This window comes from Pituophis catenifer, unplaced genomic scaffold (genome assembly GCF_029215685.1).
Source record: "Pituophis catenifer annectens isolate HBS135680 unplaced genomic scaffold, rPitCat1.0.hap2 SCAF_1, whole genome shotgun sequence".
In the NCBI taxonomy this organism is placed as follows: domain Eukaryota; kingdom Metazoa; phylum Chordata; class Lepidosauria; order Squamata; family Colubridae; genus Pituophis; species Pituophis catenifer.
The window spans coordinates 222,305,634-222,325,168 of NW_027256881.1; the positions used below are offsets into that span (position 1 = coordinate 222,305,634).

At 38.0% G+C, this 19,535-nt stretch overlaps 1 protein-coding gene across 1 annotated transcript in view; it reads left to right on the forward strand.

The window, feature by feature from the left end:
• Window positions 1–19,535, forward strand: part of LOC139310293 (uncharacterized) — an 89,184-nt gene that overhangs the window by 954 nt on the left and 68,695 nt on the right. The gene's annotated exons all lie outside the window — the stretch shown is intronic.

A 19,535-nucleotide genomic window follows, 5' to 3' on the forward strand; every position in this document is an offset into this window, starting at 1 on the left:
CTCTCTCTCCCCCCTCTCCCTTCCTCTCTCCCTCTCTCTCCTTTTACCAGTTTCCCCACAATAGAAAGTCAGTCTCTCTCTCCCCCCTCTCTCTCCTTCTCCCTCCATTTCTCCCCCTCCCTCCTTTTGCCAGCTTCCTCACAATAGAAAGTCAGTCTCTCTCTCCCCCCTCTCCCTTCCTCTCTCCCTCTCCCTACTTTTACCAGTTTCCCCACAATAGAAAGTCAGTCTCTGTCTCTCCCCCTCTCTCCCCCTCTCCCTCCCTTTCTCCCTCTCCCTCCTTTTGCCAGTTTCCTCACAATAGAAAGTCAGTCTCTCTCTCTCTCTCCCCCTCTCTCTCCCTCTCCCTCCATTTCTCCCCCTCCCTCCTTTTGCCAGCTTCCTCACAATAAAAAGTCAGTCTTTCTCTTCCCCCTCTCCCTCTCCCTTCCTCTCTCCCTCTCCCTTCCTTTGCCAGTTTCCCCACAATAGAAAGTCTCTCTCTACCCCTCTCCCTCCCTCTCTCATTCTCCCTCCCTCTGCCCCCAACCTCCAAGTCTGCCCAATAAGACTAAGCACTGTCCAGTTGTGCTTAGAAGAAAACTGACAATAGTAAGCACATCTCTACCGACTGTATACACACATACACACACACACACACACACACACACACACACACACACACAATGTATATATAGTTTATCACACACACCATTTGAAATATTAAATCCCCCTCTCCCTCTCCAGTAGGTCTTAGGAAGGAAGCCGATGTAAACGGGATTTTCCCCTGAGAGATTACTGGGAAGATGTCATTTTCTTAGCATCAATTGTCTGCTGCAAAGTATTAAGAGAGGAGCATAGGGGAGGTGGGGTGGGGGAGGGCGACTAACTCTACATTAGTGGCATTATGCACTTGGCAAAATGGTTTGAGGGGATTTGTTTACAGGACCTGAAGAGTCAGTCCGCCGGCAGATTCTCAGTAGAAACTGATTTTAGTTTGGTTAATAAGCTTTGATTAAGTGATCAAAACAAGCTGGTTTCTTCCTGTCATTATTACATCAAACAAATCATTTTGTTTCCAGTAAAATAGTCACTTTCTATATGGCTTAAAGAGACAAAGTGATGTTTGTTTATTATAAGAATTTCTAGATGTGTTCTTGATAGATAATTAGATAATATTCAGTGTATGAACATTCTTGGAGAGAATATGTCCAACTCTGTTGCTAATGTGAAATCTGAAGAACTAAATCTACTCATACAGCAACTTACTAAAGTTTACTTATACCCTTCACTTGGAGAAAATGCCACAGTCCCTGCTAAATTTTGCTTCTGAGTAAATCTACCTAAAATTTTGTAGGAATCATTTTTTTCATCACTGAATTAGACTACGTTTCTCTCTCTTCCTCTCCCTCTCCCTTTCCCTCTCCCTCTCTCTCTCTGCCTCCCTCCTCCTTCTCTCTTCCTCCTCCTTCCTCCTCCTCCTCCTCCTTCCCCTCTCCCTCCCTCCCTCCCTCTCTCCCCCCCTCTCTCTCACATCAATGCCTCTGCAGTTAAGTGAATGGAAATTGATGCTGGCAATGGAATGAAAACAATTTTGTTACATATTTTGTATGCCAGAATCATAATTTATAAACTGTTGGAACAGCTTTATTCATTATTGTTCCAATTGTTATATCTTTACAATAACCAAAGTATTTTCAACAAAAATGCTTTTTTAAGCATTTGTGATATACAAATATACCAAAATATGGCAAGCAAATAGAATTTTCATTTCCAGATTCTTGCTCTGTGCTTAGACAGAGCCAAACCAGAGGATGGATCATGAAAAACAAAAACTAAGGTCAAATGCCCATTTTGGCAGAGCAAGCTAACATCTACGCATCATGGAATACTTGGATTTGTAGTTTGAACCTCTGGACTTCCACTACAGTCCTATATTGGCTGAACTCAGATAATATTCTGTTGAATTACAATAGGTGAGGCATATCTGGTATGCCACATGAGAGATTTAACTGAGGGAGTCAAATCCAATCAATTAAGTGAGACTTACTTCTGAGTTTGGGTTCCAAGCTAAAATGAACAGGCAAGTGTGCACTAGAAGAAGGCTATGGAATCAATTTGTTTTTATTTTCTTTAATTTGCCAAGGTTATGGCTCTGAAAGAATGATTTCTCTGTATGTAGTAAATGATCTCTAATTCAGTACCAAAAATTACCTAAAAGTAGAAAGAGCAGAAGGGTAGAATGTGATTTGGCTAGAAAAGGATACTGTATGTCTCTGTGATGCAGGATGGGACCCATGGATAGAATTAAGGACACTTAATTTGAATTTTGCTCAAATTTGCATACCATCGATTAACAGTGACTTTTAAAAGAAAATTTATAAGTTTGCAGCACAAGCTTTCTCCACTCACAGCCTCTTCTATTCACCTTTAGGTATCAGAATGTAGAAAGTGACAATGATCTCTATAGGAGAACTAGAGGTCTTCTGAGTGGAACAATATTAATTTGGAACTAGTGTAGGACTCCTTATGAAAAGTTAGTCCTTAGGTTTCCATTAAATTAATGAAAAAGATCATCCAGGTCTTTAAGATTAATGCCCCTTTTAAAAAATGTTCTTGCTTTGAAAAAGTTTTATTGGAAAAGTGGCAGCCAATAGAAAGAGAAAGGAAAAAATAAGTGATTACCAAATGTATGTAAGTTTTAAAGGTAGTGTTCAACCTTCACCACTTAAAATAATATTGGTCAATATTTCCATTATGTCAAAGACAATTTATAAGCAGAGAGCAAAAAGACATGATCAATCAGAGACTCTTAAGATGGGGGTGGCACCATCTTTCCATCTTTCCATTCCATCCAAGAACAGAATGATCTTCTTTGTTACCCCTGGACCATGTTCAATAAATCCACATTCTTCACACAGTAATACGTTCCATTTTTAATGTACAGTATCGTTCAACATATTCAACTCCATTTCTCTAAACTTTATTATGTGTATGGAATGGATATCTTAACAGAATGGGTCAACGATGGGACAAGCCTTTCCAGTGTAATTCATCTGGTCCTGGAGACTTAAGTTCATTTAAAATGACTAAGTTCTCTCTTATATTTCCTTGTCTCTGCTAAGATGCAGCTCCCTCTTTTCCCAGTGATATTATAATAAGTAGCTAGTGCTCCATTACAGAGTTAACTTCTTAAGTTAAGAAGTTCTCTTCTCATTATAATCTACCATCAACACACCATCAGCCATCGTTCATTAATTTTACCCCACCATGGGCCTGCATCTTCTTTGGTTTTCTTTTTTTATTCCCAATGTACCCAAATAAATAGGGTTTTCTTTTGTTATTTTTGTTATTTTGTTATGCTCTTCAGGCCACAGCATTAGCCTTTCTGTCCCTATCTCTGCAGTTTCTGGACATAACCTTGTGCTTTTCTTTGATTTTATTTTCCCATTATATTTCCTATACCTGTTTGGCTTTTTTTTTCTTCAGCTTGCTAGAAAGCCCTTTGTGTGTCCATGTTTTCCTTTTAAACTCTTATCATTCCTTGTTGTAAGAATTGTTTGCAATTATGCTGTCAATATCTCAAAGGATTTCTGAATCCTCATGGATACTTTTCTCCTTAAGTCTTTGAAACTACTGAGTCCAATCTACTTTCCTTTAGAATTCATCAAAATCTTCTGAAGTCCAGTTTGCAGATCTGCCTCTTCTCAGTTCTTCCTCCAGTGGATATCACAAAATCAAGAATAACATGAACACTATATCCACCAAGGTTTCAGTCACCTTCACTTCTTCAATTAATTCTATCCTATTGGTTAGGATTGGGCCCAGGATAGCATATCCTTTGTTTTTTCTTCTGCCTGCTGACACATGGAGTTATCACCAAGAGAATAGAAAAGAAAACTATTCTGTCAATAGTTTTGACAGATGTCAGAGAAATGAATTTCTCTCATTATTACTGTTGCATGCCTCTTTCAAAGATTATTTAACACAGAAAGTCTTATCTGCATCTTCTACCTGCCAAGTGTCAGCTATAAACTCCCATGGTATAAATTACCCAGATTCTTTCAACAGGATTTCCATGCCTGATTCCTGAATTCCTATTTTTTATACACGGTAACTCTCATCCTTTCTGTGGAGTCTGTTTCTTCTGAATAAGGTGCAACCTTCCAATGCTATGTATCATTCCTCTATTGGGATGATTATATAATGTAAATTTCTAATGAAAACAAAGGTCAACATTAGAAAGCTATTGTAACTTTTTTACCCCCTAATTTGTCTTATGGCCTTTAATGCTGGAAATACAATTTTGACTAAAATGTGAAACAACTTACTGCCACATTATTGAAAGGATCATATTTAAATTGAATTTAAACACTTGAACTCCATAAAGAAATAATAGTAAAACTACAATTAAACTGAAAATCAGGAGAATTAAATTCCCCGTCACCATATGAAAAATGTAGCTTAGATATAGAAATTCTGGCACTTAGATAATTCCATAAAAAGCTTCTTAATAACTTATTAAGATGCTTAAAACATCTTAAAGTATTAATATAGGAATCCATATCAGCACTAATATTCCACCTATACTAATATTCATATTTTATTCATTTTTCTTCATATACGAAAATCATTATTTTTCTTCATTTTTTTATATCAGTGTGACAAGCAATTTGAAATACTAACATCCACAAATGAAGATATACTTAAATGCATTCAAACTTTTCATTTTTGAAAATGTCCCTAAGCATATTATAGCCCACAGAAACTATATGAGAATATTATTAATTGAATAACCTGAGAATCTACTAAAGTATTATACTATATCATTAAATGGTAATTTACTGGTCTAAACATCCATAATGATCAAGGAGACATATTTCATTTGTCAGCACATAAAAATAATTTGTTTCTAAGACTATTTCTAAAGCACTTTTAGTAGATATGTACCATTGAATTATTCCTTTATGCCTTAACATATCACAAATTGCATACATCAAGTACACAAACAGCACTTAATTATGTCCAAGATCCACAGAACTCTTCTGTGTGATGATCAGGATGAAACTGGATGTTGGCTGCAACTGTTTTAGGAATATTTGGAGCTTATTAATACTTGACCGTGACTCAATCAATGTCAGTCATTTGGTACCTGACCATTATTAATACTTTACATATTAAATGACTGAATTGACCAAAAACTTATAATGCCTGATAAAATAAGTCACGATTGAATGAAGAATCAAATTCTCATAAACTTACGATTCTATAAATGGCTTTCCCACACTGTTTGTATTTATAAGTATGGTTCATTCACTTTAATCAACATGTGTTAGTCTCCTTGGATAAAAGATGGAAACAATGTTTAACAGAAATTGTAATAAAGTGCAGAATATGCATCCCAGTTCAAAGTTGAAAGGAAGTGTGGCCAACATTACTCATTATTTAAGACATAATCGTGGACCAAATGCTCTTACCCTCTAGGTGCCACTTCTTTCAAGATTAAATATAATGAATTAAATAAAAAAGAACAAAACATGCTTTATTAGAAGCAACTGTTCTATTCACCAGCAAGGATTCTGTAGATCCAGGTTAGTCTCAGACTTTAGCAGAGTCTTCCAGCTTCTGTACTTTGAGATTCAGAAATGAATGAATGGGTTTAATATATATGTTAGCATTATTTTCTCTTGCTCTTTCAATAAGAAGGAAAAACAGACTACCCGTAATATTCTTCAAGACATTTTTAAACCGTGGTACGAGTAATCATTTTGGTTTTACTAGTTGAAATATCTTTATACAATATTATGCATATGTAATATCTATCAGGAGATGAGCCGTTTGTGCAAAAACTCTGCAGGAAAAGATTTATCTTCTTCCTTCAACAGGAAAAGTCACACTGCACATGGACTTGGTAAATCAACCCGAGGCTTAAAGCTTAGAGTGTTGTGAACCTGACTATAGGTAGTCCTCAATTTACACTCACAATTCAGCCCAAAATTTCTGTTGTTAAGAGAGAGATTTGTTAAGTGAATTTTGCCCCATTTTACAGTTTCATGCCATAGTTGTTAAGTGAATCACTTTAGTTGTTAAGTTAGTAACTACATGGTTGTTAAATGAATCTGGCTTCCCCATTGACTTTGCTTGTCAGAAGGTCACAAAAAGTGATCATATGACCTGGAACACTGCAACTGTCATAAATACATGGAAGTTGCCAAGCGTCCAAATTTTGATCATGGGGATGTTGCAGCAGTCATTATAAATCACTTTTTTTCAATACCGCTGTTTGAATGGTCACTAAACACACTATTTAAGTCGAGGACTACCTGTATTATAGTTTGTTCAGCAAATAAAGGATGAAACAATATGTGAGGTTAGCAGAGTTGGAAGAATTCCTGGATAGAATGTGAAATTCTACTCTTTGTCCATCAAAATCGCTAGGATTGAACTGAGAATACCAGGAGGATGTACTTTTCATCTTCCCAGTTACCACTGCTTCTTCCAGCATTGTCCCATACACTTCCGTACATCAGGAAGAAAAAGTCATTGCCGCCAAATACTTCTTCACTCATCTTTACCAAATCTTAATATTATATAGAGGAAGAAGGAAAGACTTGAGGGAAGAGATTGCTTACAGTATCTGTTTTCTTATCTGTTGTGTTTCTCTGTTCCACATGAGAGAGACATAGCAGAAGGAACAGGAGCCAAGGCATGTTGGTCAGGAGTGGCCTTCTGGATGGGGAACAGCTGACCCCACCCATATGACCACTGATTTACGGTATGCTTGCCTAGCAAAATTGCAGTCCTGTGGCGAACTAAAGCTCACTGGTTCTTCTTTTTAAGGATTAGTCTAGTGGTTCTTAAGATGTTTGACCCAATTACTCCTTTCAGCGGTCTCAAATAATGTCATTACCTCCACAAAAAAAAACCCAGACTCTGTTGTTTTACAGAAGTGTCTCACCAGGGAGACACTTGGGAGACACTGTGATCATCGAGTCACAAACAAATAATTACAAATTGCTTTATTTCTCCAGGATATGCCCAATTTACCCTTTGGGGGATAATTACCTCCACTTTAAGAACCACCGGACTGGTCTCTATCACAGCAATGATCACACAGGCTCAACTAACTGTGTTTAATTTTTATGGAGTAATGTTGCATTAGCAGAACAAAAAATTAAGAATTTGGTTTCTGATGCCCATAAGGGTGGTGATGTTTCATTGAAGAATGTTGGGTAATTCATTTATTATTTTTTAGTAACAATTTGTGGTTTCTCCCTGGGTTTGAACATTCTTTATTTGTATTGAATCACCATCCAGAGTGATGCCAGCACTTTCCATAAGCTTTACCTTTCCTTCCTTTGGAGAATTTTACCTTGGATGTTTTTGTGATATAGTATAATACATATGATTTGTTTTATTATTTACATACTTGATATCTCTTCTTGAAGAAAGCATATGAGCATTAATTTCAGCAGGGTTTTCTGACCATAACTTTCTAATCAGAATAGAACAAAAGTTAGAGAATGCTGGAGTTGTGACCTATGTAAAATCTGGTTGTTTATAACCATGGGTTGTGAATGGAGCAGATCCTCGGGCAAAGTTCTGTGGATAGACAAATTGTATGAAAATGCATACAAAATGACCCTGGCATGTATGATTGCAACTTAAATGCTGTATCACTGTGTCCTCTTATTTGACACAACTCCTAGCTAGACAGTCTTGTTGGAATGTCTAATTTAGCCGTTCAGGCTCAAATTAGAATTAGAGTCCCTTAACAAGGAGAAAAACTTTCCCACCCAAAAGGGAAATGGGAGGCTGTAGTCTTGAGGCAGTCAGCCCAAGAAATAATATAATCCTAGAAGAATGCATCTCCCGTGAGGAAATTCTCAAGCTGTAGCATTCCACTTCGGCATTAAAATAGCTATTGCTTGTTTGGCTGCCATCTGTCTTCAGATCCAGGCTTCTGAAATGTCACAGGGATTGCTCAGTATTAAAAGAGAAGACAAAGCCTTGTTGTAAATGTCCAAATCCAAGTTTTGTCAGGTGAGGGTGTAAGAATCTTTCCCATCCTGCAGTTTATAATTGGAATTTGTTTCATAGAGAATGTATGATTTTAAGGTGGATTCTCACATGCCCCAAACAACATCCATTTCAACCACATAAGCTTAGCTCTAATTTTTCTGAGGCACCTTGGCTAAAGAAAATTTACATCTGCTTTGTCAAAGAATTTCCAGCCAAAAACACACACTTAGAAAAGTGGGTTTGAACCATTGGTATTTACTAAACAACCACAGATTTGCTCAACCTGGGTAAATCCCCTTCACAACCACCACAAAAAGATGCTGAAAAATCAAGCCCACTAATTAAAGCACCAAATTAAAACATCTGTGCATTATGACTCTTGTGCAGAAAAGAAGTGTTTCTGGGATTTTCTGCCCCAATGGCAAAATAACTCACAGATGATGAACTCTGACATTGAGGAGAAGGGCTTCGCTGTTACTTCTGCTTGCTTGAACAGTTGCTTCAAGCGTTTTTTCTTCTGCTTGCTGCTTTTGGAGCAATATCACGGCCAGATTTTTAACAACTGATCAAAGGGAAGATCAAAAACCCCTCTGATTCAGGTAGCCAAAGGACTGAGATCTGTCCTTCTGTTTATGTGACTGTGAGATGTTGTAACTGGTAAATAAGGAGAACAGATTGCCAATATCTCAAACATGGTCACATAACTGGGGAGGTGGGGACCACAACATTTTAAGATGATTATAAAGTACCCGGCTTGTCGTAATTTTGAGCAACTGGTCTTTAAGCAACTGGTTGTAAGTCAAGGACTACCTGTATGACCTATCAAGCCATTGATGATTCTTACAGACAACATACTGTAGATCAGTGGTCCCCAACCCCCGGTCCGCGGACCGGTGCCGGGCCGTGGAGTACCTGGCACCGGGCCGCGCAGCGGCCGGGGGACATAAACGCTGCAGCGCAAAGGCTCCTGGGCCGTGCGCAATGGGCCGTGTGCAAAAGCTCCTGGGCTGTGCCCCCACCCCTGCGCGCGCTCAGCGGGCCGCGGCGATAAAAAGGTTGGGGACCACTGCTGTAGATAGTTATTCTCCATGATCTGATTGTTCAAGTTTTTTGAAGAGTGTGTTTATCACTGCTGTAACTAAATCCATGCACATTGCTGCTAGTCATCATCTTCTTCTCTTTTCATTCCATTTTGTCCAGCATTAGAGTCTTCTCTATAGATTTGTATATTGTGTCCACAGCAGTATAATTTGAGCCTGGTCATTTGTGTCGTGAATTAAAACTTTAGGTTGATTTTATTTATCTACTTGGGCTCCCCTTGGGGTGCACCCGGAGGCTGCAGTTGGTCCAGAATGCGGCCGCACGGGGGATTATGGGAGCAACGGGGCGCTCACATATAACACCTCTCCTGCGTGAGCTGCACTGGCTTCCTGTGGTCTTCTGGGTGCGCTTCAAGGTGTTGGTGACCACCTTTAAAGCGCTCCATGGCTTAGGGCCGGGGTATTTGCGAGACCGCCTTCTGCGGCCAATAGCCTCCCACCGACCAGTTCGCTCGCACAGAGAGGGCCTCCTCAGGGTGCCTTCGGCCAGACAGTGCCGGCTGGCGACCCCCAGGGGGAGAGCCTTCTCTGTGGCAGCACCTGCCCTCTGGAATGACCTGCCCCCTGAGATACGCATGATATCAGACCTCTGGACTTTTCGTCGGGCCCTGAAAACACACTTATTCCATCTAGCTGGGCTGGCTTGATCCCATCCTCTCAGTTTTTAATTTGGATTCGGTTTTAATTGGGTTGTTTTAAACTTGGGCCAAAATTATTTAATTGTTTTTTAAAATGTTTTTTAAATTTTATATGCTATGTTTTATCTTGACTGTACACCGCCCTGAGTCCCGCAGGAGAAGGGCGGTATAGAAATAAAATAAAATAAATAAAATAAATAAATAAATAATTACTAATGGCTCTAAACAGCTTATAGAATGCCAAACAAAAGGTTCAAAATATCATACCATCATACCATGACAACTCTATCCCTGGGTAGACTAAATTTACACATCCTAAAAAGACTCACTGAGGAGCCTTCTTGGATTGGGGGTGGGGTGGGGGAAAGCAAAGTACCGTATCTGGGGATTTCCATGGATAAGCGTCCAACTTGACCCTTCAGAAGCACTGTTAGAATACATCTATTGGAATTTTTGGCCTCTGTGGACACTGTGAGTGGCACCATGTGGGCTGAAAGTTATACTCTGAATACAGATGAAATAAAATTAAAATTACAGCTATGTAGAAAAAAAATAGTCAAGCCTGGAATAGTGAAGAGAAGAGATATCTGAGGGTTTTCCTACTGGAATGTTGCCCACAGTTATCCAAAGGGGATTCCCAGAAGTTCAGCGTCTAAAATTATATATTATATTGTCTATTTAGAGATAGAACTAAATTTCAAAACAAGAGCTAGACTCATACGCCACACTGAACCGTAGTCAGTTTGATTCTAGCTTAGCATGATGTATAAATCCAACCATTACAGTTTGTAAACCATCATGAAAGGCTCAGCAGTTTATGTAAATTAGACAGTTGTGGTTTATTCAATTAACTAAAATTATTAAAATTAAGAAAACCATAGATTAGAGCCACATCTGAATTCAGTAACAGCTAAAAGTCTGAGAGTTTCCTGAAGAAATAAACACATTTCTCAGGAAAAAGAAGGTTGAGAGATCTTAACACTGGGATTGCAAATGTAACAGAGAGGTTTTTAGAATGGAATGGAATGCAATGGAATCGAGTGGAGTGGAGTGGAGTGGAAATAGGATAGGATAGGATAGGATAGGATAGGATAGGATAGGATAGGATAGGATAGGATAGGATAGGATAGGATAGGATAGGATAGGATAGGATAGGATAGGATTCTTGACTGGCTTTGTGTAATTGGATACACAAAGAATTTGTCTCCAGTGCATAAATTCTGAGTTGTACACACAACCAACAAGTGATAAGCCATGATCATAATCATAATATACAATCATCATAAATCATAAGATGCAACACTCAGCGATAATCAGGATACTAAATAAGCAGGCAACATAAATCATAAGATACAGACAACAGAGTTATAGTCATAAGAAGCTAGGAAATAAGTAATAGGAAAGATGAGAAGGATAATAGTAATACAGTCCTACTAAGTGGTTTGACAACCCAGAGCATAAGACAGTGTTGTGGGAATTAGTTATTTAGCAGAGTGATGGCATTGGAGAAAATATTGTCCTTGTGTCTAGTTTCTTTGGCATGCAGTGCCCTATAGCATCATTACAAGTCGATTGGTTTACGGAGCAATTTGAGACTTTATGAATGACTTTAAAGGTGATAGCCAACACCTTGAATTGCACTAGGAAGCTGACTGATAACCAGTGCACTGCATTATATTATATTATATTATATTATATTATATTATATTATATTATATTATATTATATTATATTATATTATATTATATTCATATGAGCATAATGTAATGCAACACTCCTAACACTAACAGTGCCACTGCTTTCTGGACCAGCTGTAGTGTCCAGATGATCTCTAAGAATAGATAGTCCCATATAAAGCACATTATGGTAATTCAACAGTGAAGAGACCAGGGCACATACAATTGTTGAAGAGTCTCCCAGTCCAGGAAGTAGTACAAATGGCACACTACACATGTACCTGTGCACATGTTCTCCTGCCCTCCTAAAGCAGGACTCCAAGAGGGCCCCCAGATTGAGATTGTCTACCAATCTCAAACAGGGAAGTACAATCTCACTGAGAGTTAATGATGCACCATTTTGTTCTCCTTTCTCTGTGGACACTTTCAATCTGTTATAATGGAACCAGGTGGACCAAATAAGCATAGCCATTTGGTCCTGTCAGGACAGAGACTGAGTCTCTTTTTGCCCATTCAGACCTGCATAGTTCCAGACACTGGGCTAGGATATTGACAGTGTTGGTTGGCCAGTCCATGGGTTGAGATGTATAAATAGATATCATCTGCATACTAATAATATATGTCTGATCTTTGAGGTAGACCACACTAGGAAATCAAAATGATGCAGGCTAATACAGTATTATTTTTATTATAAGTTTATAATAACAAAATCTGAAAAGTCTGAATATACTTCCCTGCTCTTTATCTTTGTGAGAACTAGGAAGGGTCTTGTCTGAGATGCTTTCTTGGGTTATAATTCTGTTCTGGATTCAGGTTTTTTTCATTTGGCCATTACCTTGGTAGCCATTCTTCCTCCTGACTCTCCAGATCTTTCCTTAACATACTCCTTAAAATATGTGACCCCCAGACTGATAGATGACCTTACCCACTGGTTCACGTAGTTGTTAAACGGAAGGGAAAGAGCATCAAATCTTGCAATACATCCAAAGTAAGGAGCTAGGATCATGGTATCTCTCTACTTGTCAACATTTATTGAAAATGTTGAGAAAAGCCAACCACACAAAATCCCATTGAACATCCCAACTCCAAACCTTAATGCCAGCCCTAAGGCATATCATGGTTGATGGTGTTAAAAGCCACTGAGATATCTAGGAGCACCAAGATGGATGCACTGCTCCTATCCAGGCTATGCCGCAAATCATCAACAAACATGCTCAATTATGTCTCCGAATCAAATCCTGGCCTGAAACCTGATTGAAACGGGTCCAGATAATCTTCTTTCTTCAGGTTCTCTAGAGCTGAAGCACAACTGTCTTCTTCATTGCCTTCCCTTAGCCTCCTTCAGTGCCAAAGGGATCACCACCTTACTCTAGGAAGGTGATACCACTACATGGCCCAGCCACAAGTCCAAGGCCACCAAGGATCTAATATCCTGCCTTCCCTCTGTCTATCATCATGTTTCCAGCATGACCTCTTATCTCCCCCATCCCTCTCTGATCCCTCACTCACTTCTTCCAGGCCAAGAGGTTCTTTCACCCCACTCATCCACCAATTACCCAAGAAATACACTTATCAGAAACAACACAGACATGCAACCATACACACAGGACCTTACCCTAGGCTCACAACAGCAATCCTCCGCCCTTGCTCTAGGCTGCACCTGTGCTCAGGCACTTGCCAGCCCAAAGGTGAAGGACAGGCTATTGTCAACAGCTTCATCACATACCCTGCCAACCCCAGCCCACCCACCCCCAACCTGCTTAGTAGAAGGAGAACCAGATTATAAGGTGCCTTTTAAATTTCATCGTTTTTTGTTCCCAGCTTAAATGGCTAAATTCTGGTCCTTGGTGATACAATCTCTTCATTTATCCAGTGTGGGATGTGATATGGAGCTAAATTGGCAGATAACAAAGGGTCTTTTCAGTCACTGATTTGAAAAGCAGCAACATGATCTCAGCTTGGAATAGCTGTGAAGAAAAATGGGAAATGTAAACTAGTAAAGCGGTGAATGATTAGAGGTCGTTCTTTTTTTTTTTTAATTGTACATTTTTTCCAGTGGAATGTAGCAGCTGAAACGGATACTTTTTCATAGTTATTGACTTCCATTTAGTTATGCATCAAAGCTGATATTCATGATCTCTGAGATTTTTTTCAGTAATTAAATAAAAATCGTTATTACAGTCATAGACCAGCCTAGTAGTAATTAAAATTAATATCTATAGGTTAGTAATATGACTTCCATAAAAGAAACCTAGAAATTAGCCACTTTTCACATCTGGATGAGTAAGCAGAATGTGTCAGTTGACTGGGGTTAGGTCCCTGTTTTTCAATCTTGACAACTTCCTGATGTAGAGATGCCACTTCCCCAAATTCCTTAACGGGGAATTCAGGGAGCCAAACTTCATATATCTCAGCCCAACTCTCTTCACAGGATTATTGTTGTTGTGGAGAAAATAGGAGGAGGAAGGTGTGTTAAAAATGGGTTATTTGTAAAAATAACAAAGGCAGGATACAAATAAAAACATAAAACAAACTAAAATAAAATAAAATATGGAAATAGTGGGAAATACTGCTTTAGAAGACCCCACGGCACAATTGATTGAATCTGTGACCATACTGGGCCTGTTTAAACCTAAATGTAAAATTACATAGGTTAATTGACTCACGCCAACCCAGTCAAAATTATTGTGCGAATAGGTCCTGTGTTTATTGATATCAACAAAGCGTCAAATTATTTATCTCAAGATACATATTATGTATAAACAAAGAGTTATTGGTGGAAAGGATCAGGGGATATTGGGAGCCAGACTAGCTTATTGTTCTGCTTAACAAGCCTGATATTTGTGCACATTACAAATAAACCACCAATCAATGGCAGTGCAAGAGTGAGCTGAGGAGGGGTGAGCAGCTTGTGGTTCCCAGAGGCTTCTGGGATTGTATTACCAAGTGTACTGTATTAGAGAGCCAGCTTGATGTAGTGATGAAGGCACTGTAGACTGTGAATTCTAGTGTTGCCTTAGGAATAAAACCAGCTGGGTGATCCTGAGCCAGTCCCTTTCCCTCAGCCCCAGGAAGAAGTCAGTGGCAAACTAGTTCCAAAATCTTGCCTAGAAAAAGGTGAAAGATTTATACAATCTGAAGAGAAACCAGAGTATATTCCAAAAGAAAAGGTGGATAAATACCTATCGGAAGAAACACTCCCATTAATAGGGGAGGATGAGAGAGAAATGCTCAATAAAGAAATCACAATGATGGAGTTAAAGACGGCGATATTGAAACTCAAAAAGAACAAATCACCAGGCCCAGATGGATTCCCAGGAAAACTATATAAAAACCCACACTTAGAGGAAGTTCTCCTACCAAAATTGTTAGAAATTTACAATGATAAAATCCAAAATACCGGAATCATGGCGGGAGGCGTATATTATACTCCTCCAAAAAGAAGGTGCAGATCCAAAACTGATAAAAAAATTACAGACCTATCTCACTTCTCAATACGGATTATAAGATTTACATGAGTGTCATAGCAGGAAGGCTAAAGACAATTTTGAACAATTTGTTACATAGTGACCAAAATGGATTTCTCCCGGGAGACAGATAAGAAACAATACAAGGATAGTAATAGACATACTTGAATATTATGAGGCACACCCGAATAAAGAAATAGCACTGGTCTTCTTAGATGCCCAGAAGGCTTTCAACAACTTGAATTGGGACTTCATGATACAACAGATTAAAAAGATGAATTTCGGATCAAATTTTGAAAACACAATAACCACAATATATGGAAAACAAAGAGCCAACATTTTACTTAATGGAGAATTGACAAAAACCTTTCAAATTAAAAAGGGGGTGAGACAAGGGTGTCCCTTGTCACCACTTTTGTATATATTAGCCCTAGAAGTCTTATTAAAAAGGATTAGAAATAACAATGAAATTAAGGGATTGACAATTAGAAAGGAGATGTACAAGACCCAGGCATTTGCTGACGATGTGGCCCTTATTATGGAGGAGCCATTAGAAACAGGTGTAAAAATATTGGAAGAATTGGGTAAATATGGAGAGGTGGCTGGCCTTAAATTAAATAAAACCAAAACTAAATTACTAACCAAAAATATGACCGAGGAACGAAAGAAAACACTTGAAGAAGTAATGGGGTCCAAATAGTTAAGAAGGTAAAATATTTGGGAGTGTGGATATCGGCAAGGTGCTCGGCCCTTAAGGAAGACAATTACGTGCCCTTGATCAGAAACATTAAACAGGATTTAGAAAAGTGGGGTAAACTTCAGATATCATTTTTAGGCAGGATCGCAGCAATAAAAATGAGCGTGTTACCAAAGTTGCTGTACCTGTTCCAAACTGCCCCTATCAAATTGGATAAAAAATTCTTCTCGGAACTTAATTCTATTACAAGAAAATTCATTTGGGGTGGGAAGAAACCCAGGATAGCGATTAGAAATTTGCAAGACAAAAAGGACAGAGGTGGGTTCGGACTCCCAATATGGGAAATATACTACAAAGCAGCAAATTTGGTCTGGTTGAAGGAGTGGGCAACCCTGGAAAATAAAAGACTCCTGATCCTGGAAGGGCACAATCTCCAGAAGGGCTGGCACGCCTTCCTTTGGGACACAGGAAAAAGAGCAAGGACATATTTCCATAGTCATAAAATAAGGGATACACTAATACAGACATGGGGTGAAATAAGATGAAAACAATATACAAAAGTCCCTAGATGGCTCTCCACAATGGAGGCCATGATATATCCCAACCTATTGGAAATGGGGAAAATGGTCAAATACAAAGAGATATTAGATGGGGGAGGGAACCTTAAAACAAATAAAGAACTGGAAGAACAGGGCATCCACATCGATTGGTGGCCGTATGCACAAATAAAGTCCCATTATAAAAAAGATAAGGAGTTTGGCTTTGAGATAGGTATCAATGGATTTGATAAGATATGGATGGGAACAGACAACAAAATATTAGCTAAATTATATAATTATTTGCTGGAATACGATAGGATAGAAGAGGTGGTTAAGGAGCAGATGATAGCATGGGCCAAAAACATCGGACAAAGTATAAACTTAAACTAATGGGACACAATTTGGAATAGCAACCTTAAAATGACTAGGGTGGTGACTTATAAGGAAAATCAGTATAAGATGCTTTACAGGTGGCATCTAGCCCCGGCTAGGATAGCCAAAATATATCCCAATGTGAGTCCCAATTGTTAGAAATGTGGCCATCACCAAGGCACTTTCTACCATTGCTGGTGGACCTGTCCCCAAGCGAAAAAATTCTGGAAAATGATTTGGAAATGGATTATGGAAATAATAAAAGATAATATTGATTTTGAACCTGTTGCAATATTTTCAGGATCAGACTCAATAATATTAGTGAGAGTTGAAGGTTTAAATATACTTCCTTTTATTTACAATAGGCATTCTATATTCACTGAATATTCACAGATAGAAGCAAGGAAAAGGGTGTAGGTGGCTCCTTATATATACAATGGGTGGAGCTATAAGTGGGAGTGGTGAATTATGAATACATTAAGAAGTGAAGAATAAGTTAACCCCTGATACCCCATTCATATACTATTTACACATTAGAGAATAAGGCATTTACATCTGACAAATCCCCCTCTAAATGCCGATTCGTTATACAACACCAATTACATTCAGATTCAGGACAATACAAGACATACAATTTAGATGTTAAATATTTGTGTTGCTTAGAAGGTAAAGGCTTTGTCAATATGTCAGCTAATTGTTCTGAAGTATCACAATGCACTGCTTTAATAAATCCATCCTGAGATAATTGCCTCACATGTTTAAATTTTATATCTATATGCCTGGACCTTTGTCCAATGGCATCAGATCTAGATATTTCAATGGCCGCTTTATTGTCTTCATGCATGACAAAAGGCAAAGCAGGTTTTTTCCAAACATCTGAAATTAAATCATTAAACCATACAAGGTTATTTGCAGCTTTGGATAAACAAACATATTCCGCTTCTGTCGTTGAAGTGGCTACTAGTTCTTGTTTACCAGTATACCAGTAAACTGGACAGTCATTTAAGAGAAAAATATAACCAGATGTACTTTTTCTGCATGATGTGTCTCCAGCCCAGTCCGCATCTGCATAACATGCAAGCTTTGGTTCTTTATTATCACTAGGTTCTAATACTAAGCAAAAATCTAATGTACTTTTCAGATATCTTAAAATTCTTTTAACAGCTTCCCAGTGATACATTGTTGGTTTGCTGACGTGTCTGGATAATAAATTGAGTGGTAAGGCGATATCTGGTCTAGTCCAATTAGATATATAAAGAAGTGAACCTATGATTGATCTATAAAACGTGTTATCCTTGAATTCAAGGGAAGATTCATCAGTATTTCTAAGAAAATCAGTTTGCATAGGAGTATCACAGGGTTTGGCATTGTTTAAATTGCATTTATTTAAAAGTTCTATAATCTTATCTCTCTGAGTAAGTTTGAATCCCCTTCTAGTCTTATTAATTTGAACACCAAGATATTTGTTCACTTTACCTAGAGATTTCAATGAGAAATGTTCATTTAACTTATTTACAAAAGTTTCTCTTCTCTCTTTGTGTTTTCCTATATATAAAATGTCATCTACATAAATCAACACAAATTCAATGTAATCATCACCCTTTTTTACAAAGAAACAGTTATCAGCAGTGGTAGCGTTGAAATCCATGGTCTTAAGTACTTTTACTAAACAATCATACCACCTTTTACCAGATTGTTTTAATCCGTATAAACTCTTGTTCAACAGCCAAATTTCATTTTTGTTGGTGTATTGACTGTGAGGTGCTCTTACGTATATTTCCTTATCTAGTTTTGCGTGTAGATACGCAGTCTGTATGTCATATTGAAATACATCAAGATTGAGTGCTGATGCTACCACTAGAGCTGTTTTGACACTCTCTGTTCTTACAGTGGGGGAATACGTGTCAGTATAGTCCTCCGGATATTTCTGTGCATAACCTTGTGCAACTAATCTAGCTTTATATAGAGTATTGCCTCCTTCTAAGTTCTTAATTTTATATATCCACCTGGTACCAATAATTGTTTTATCTTTAGGTGCAATTGCAGGTGTAAATACATTTAATCCTTGTAAACTTTCCATCTCTTTTTTCATAGCTAATTCCCATTTTTCTTTTTCTTCACGAGGGAGTTTTAACACTTCCTCATAAGTATTAGGTGTTATTGGCTCACCATCCATATGCATTATGTAATCTCTGTATTTATTTGGCATTTGATTTCTGTTGTTTCTAATGACTCTTTCAGGTTTGCTATTGTTATCATGCAAATATCTTGCTTCTTTTTTTGTTAGTGTGTCTGTCTTTATTTTGTGTTGGCTATTTGTCCAAGTTTTGGTTTTGCTTTTATATTTGTTGATATTCTGTTTTTCTATGGTCCCTTTCTCATGAGATTTTGTATCTTTACATTTATTTGGAAATATTTCATTAAGATGTAATTTAGACCAGTTGGCCTGTTCATGGAACACAGCTGTTCTGGAAACTATAAATTTGTTATTATTATCAATGAATCTGTACCCTTTGGTGCCAGTTTCATATCCCATAAATCTGAGTCTTCTGGATACGTTTTCTCCCTTTCTTCTCAACTGCTTAGGTATGTGTACGTCTGCAGTGACTCCAAATATGTGCATGTGTGCTAATTTCGGTTTCCTATTATACATTACTTCATATGGTGTCTTATTTACAATACTGGACCAGGTTCTATTTTGTGTGTAATTTGAATAATGTAAGGCTTCTGACCAAAATTGTTTGCTTAAGCCAGCATCCTCCAATGTGCATCTAATCATGGTTTGTAATGTGGAATTCTTTCTCTCTGCAATTCCGTTCTGAAACGCAGAAAATGGACTAGACGTGTAATGTAGCATTCCTCTATCCTTTAACCATTGGGAGAATTCTTTAGACATGAATTCACATCCCCTATCTGTCATAATTTGTTTTATTTTGATATTGTGTTGTGTTTCTATGCGTTTGTAAAATTCCTTAAATTTTTGAAAGGTTTCATCTTTGTGTTTTAATGTATAAACAAACCCATAACGGCTATAATCGTCTACTA